At 37.7% G+C, this 4,329-nt stretch overlaps 1 non-coding gene across 1 annotated transcript; it reads right to left on the bottom strand.

The window, feature by feature from the left end:
- Window positions 1-2,851: 2,851 nt before the first annotated feature.
- LOC145678087 (5S ribosomal RNA) lies at window positions 2,852-2,970 on the bottom strand. Its single transcript, XR_014130212.1, has one exon. It is a non-coding gene; the product is annotated as a 5S ribosomal RNA (ribosomal RNA).
- Window positions 2,971-4,329: the final 1,359 nt, after the last annotated feature.

Here is a 4,329-nt window from a genome sequence, read left to right on the forward strand (position 1 = left end):
TGGATGTTGTGTATGCCTTGAAGAGGCAAGGAAGAACCCTGTACGGTTTCGGAGGTTAAGTTGGGGTTCCTCCTATTTTGGATATAAAATTGGCATAAACGGCTCTTTTCAGAGCCAACAAATTTATATAAAGGGAAAGATTTACTTTGTGCGATTTTCTGTTAGATTATAAGAATTCGTGTAACTACATTAAAGCCTTTTGATGCACACAAAATTACAGACGTAGAGAGATTAATTTGAGAAAATCATACGTTTTTTTTTACATTATGTACGTTCATGTATACGTATTCATATGTAGCAGTATTAATGCTGGAGAAGGGGTTCTGGTTGGAAATTGGCGATTTGTTGGAAGTAGCGAGCATGAGAGATGCGAAACGCAAGTCGGAATTTCTGTTCTGACAGTAGGATGTACGTATAGAGGCTTATACAACTTCTATACTGTGCTGTGAGGGGCGAATAATGCGTTAGAAACCTGAATCTTGTCCTTTATCTTGTTTACGTGGTCTTGGGTTCGATTTTTTTCTTTTGCGGTAGTGTCTATTGTGATTTACATGTAAATTAATGACACTTCGTAGCGGGTTAGTAAAATAAAGAGTAATACAAATATGAGATGTAGGTTAATGCATTGTATACTTCACATTATTTACTAAAGAAAGGCAGTAGTTACAAGAAACCTAGGCTCGCTCGTTGGGCACAGTAGCAAATGAGTTCTGAGATCAGAGAATAAGAGTAGTTGCGTATTACAAACCATATACATATAACACATATCACACAAATATGAATATCGACCTTGCAAAGAATAAATCGTACTTAAGTGTGCATTTAATGTCATTACTATGTTGCAAAAGAAATTTAGGAAAGTTTTTTGATCCGCTCTGTTCATGATGTCATTGGGGCATAGTAATGAACAATAATAAATGTCGAGAACATATTGAACAGAGTAATTTCAGCCAAGCCAACGCAAGAGAGAAACATGAGTGCTTTAAGAATGTTGGAAATTCCTTTGTCTAGCATGAAGTACATGAGAATATGTGGTATGAGGTTTTCTTCCATTGCTGAGAATCTGGGCTCGACTGTCCTGTCCTCTGGGTAATATGAGCCCGATGTACGCAAATATCAAAAAAATGTAGCTAGCGACAATACAAAAGGTAATGATCTTATAATTAATAATGTAGTGGGAACTAAGCACATCGCTGTTTGGAGTATTCTAAAGATAGTGTGACTTCCTATGGGCTTCAATTACGATCGACGACTACACATACTAATTAATCGAATAGCAGCGAGAATTTCGAATGACACTAAGCAACTATCTCAGACACTTTTGATGAGTCTGTATATCGAAAACAATTCATTTCAATCGTAAATCTCCTCTATAAAGGGGTTTGTGGCCCTCATAAGGGCCGATTTGTATGAGATATAGGTCTTACATTTATGCCTTCTTCTCAGTTTTCTTGGGCAGAAGTACAGCTTGAATGTTGGGCAAAACACCACCCTGAGCGATTGTAACTCCAGACAACAACTTGTTTAATTCCTCGTCGTTACGGATAGCTAACTGCAGATGACGTGGAATAATCCTAGTCTTCTTGTTGTCACGAGCAGCGTTGCCTGCCAACTCAAGAACTTCAGCTGCCAGGTATTCCATGACTGCAGCCAAATACACGGGAGCGCCAGCACCAACTCGTTCGGCATAGTTACCCTTTCGCAAAAGACGATGGATTCTGCCTACTGGGAATTGAAGGCCAGCCCTGCTGGAGCGGGACTTGCTCTTTCCCTTGACTTTTCCACCTTTGCCGCGACCAGACATTGTTCAATATTCTTTCGTAATAAGATGAGAGGAAAAATTGCGGCCTCCCATGAATCAAGTCAGTTTTGTTACTACTTCAAGCGTGCACCCGAGTGCATCAAATGAAAAGCAAGGCAGTTGGCGCGAATTGAAACACGTACTGTAATTTAAATGAAGTCGATAAATCGGCGGACACATCTAATTTTGCTGAACGAGTGAGTCATCATGCCACCAAAAACTAGCGGAAAGGCTGCAAAGAAGGCTGGTAAAGCCCAAAAGAATATCTCCAAGGGAGATAAGAAGAAGAAGAGGAGGAGGAAGGAGAGCTATGCCATTTACATCTACAAAGTTTTGAAGCAAGTGCATCCTGACACTGGCATATCTAGCAAAGCTATGAGTATCATGAACAGCTTTGTTAATGACATCTTCGAGCGTATTGCTGCTGAAGCTTCTCGTTTGGCCCATTACAATAAGCGGTCAACTATCACCAGCCGGGAAATCCAAACAGCTGTGCGCCTTCTTTTGCCTGGTGAACTTGCCAAGCACGCTGTAAGTGAGGGTACGAAGGCTGTTACCAAGTACACAAGCTCTAAGTAAAAATCTTCTTCAAGATTTTTCATTTCAAACGGTCCTTGTCAGGACCAACACATTATTCGAAAGAGTTAAATCACGAAATTTGCTTCATTCTGTTATGTAGAAACACCTTGAAATCCAATTTCTATATGCTGTTAGTAAAAAAGTAAAGCACATAGCGGAGATGTGTCGTGCTTGTATACGAAAGGCATTTACTCGCCGGAGATCTACACTTAGTCATAATAATTTACTTTTAAAAAGTGGTAATACATTCCGTGTTAAGTATAGTAGTAGGTGCACACGGATCGGAAATCAGGTTATTTTAATGTGCCGTGCAAATAAACAGGCTGTTAGTGTAAGAAATAGTGGGTATAACGCTTAGAATATCGATTAATCGCTATGAAATAATGTTGATAAATTATCTCTTGAAAGTACTATAAAATTAATGTTTCTAGTATTTTCGTACTTGAAGGATAATGAAATTTGAAAAAGAGATGCCAACAGCACCTGGTGTTCCCAGGCGGTCACCCATCCAAGTACTGACCAGGCCCGATGCTGCTTGACTTCGGTGATCGGACGAGAACCGGTATATTCAGCATGGTATGGCCGTTGGCAACTACCTTTTCTTCAATGTCCTGTTAAGGAAGTATGTTTTAAGTAAGAATTGACATTATTAACTATAAAGGCAAGCATATTAACGTCGTTAACATTACTTGGAATATACTAATATTCGAATAAATATTTGAATGTTCGAATGATGAGTGATTCGGATGTTCATAGTGCCACTATGTCCTATCGAGTTTACTATCACGAACCACGTATGAAATTGTATATAAATAAATAAAAATAAATCCTTTATTAAGTATTGATTACAGGAAAAAGGCAAACTTACATTCTTTAATGTACACAATGAAATGTATGAAAGATATTTTTAAGATATGTTTCACTTACCCTTTATAACGCAAGGTAGTTTTCAGTGTAGCATCCTCTTCAGCTGCGAGATAACGTAAGGCAGATGATCATTCAGTCGTGAAGCACTAAAATGTAATATACATTTTAACTATTATCGATAAGAATTATTTACTGCAGGGATGCAAATAAAGTGAGGCAAATTAGTAAATAAAAACCGATACTGTAACTGATAATGTAATTACGTATCTGTATTAGTTGTATATACAGTAATCGCACGATTATCCGCGGAGTTGGATGTTGGCATAATCGCGCATAATCAGCAGTATGAGCAGAAAAGGGAAATGAAATGAAATCTTTAGATTTACGTCGCATACTTATACCGGTTACGCTAAAGGAGACGGTGATGATGAGTACTGAATGAAGAAAGTGGGAGGAAACGGGAGAAACCCGAGAAAACCCATGAGCACGGTCTTTATGCACGACAAAGTTCACACGGCACGAGCTGGGATTGAACCAGGGACCCCAAGCACCGGAGGCCAAAAAAGGGACAAAAAGTCTTTCGTGCAACTTTCGTTTTCGGTAAAAAGTTTACACATAATTTAGAAAGAGTAGTTTTCTGGTCTTTTTATTTCACAAGTTGGTTCATGTCTATATTTTTTACATGCATAAAAAATTTTTCAACTCCCTTGCTTAGTTCCTGTTAAAGACCTCTACCTCTGATTGTATTTTTTGCACATATTCTTATTGTTTTCAGACAACATTTCTAAGAGCGTAATTTATCGTCAGCAAGAAAAGAAAAGGAAAGCCTCGGATAGTGGAATGTGTACTGTATATATATATATATATATATATATATATATATATATATATATATATATATATATATATATATATATATATATACGTATTAGTATATAGTTTTATTTTATACGTCTCCTATTATTACACAATGTGCAGATATTGTGAAAGCGCAAGTAAATATGTATAACTCCCCGTTCTGCACTTAATAACTTGAAAGAAGTTCGGGGAAGGTAGTGTAACAGAAAGTGCAAACAGAAATG

Source organism: Thermobia domestica, unplaced genomic scaffold (genome assembly GCF_964235325.1).
Source record: "Thermobia domestica unplaced genomic scaffold, izTheDome1.hap1.1 HAP1_SCAFFOLD_1851, whole genome shotgun sequence".
Taxonomy (NCBI): domain Eukaryota; kingdom Metazoa; phylum Arthropoda; class Insecta; order Zygentoma; family Lepismatidae; genus Thermobia; species Thermobia domestica.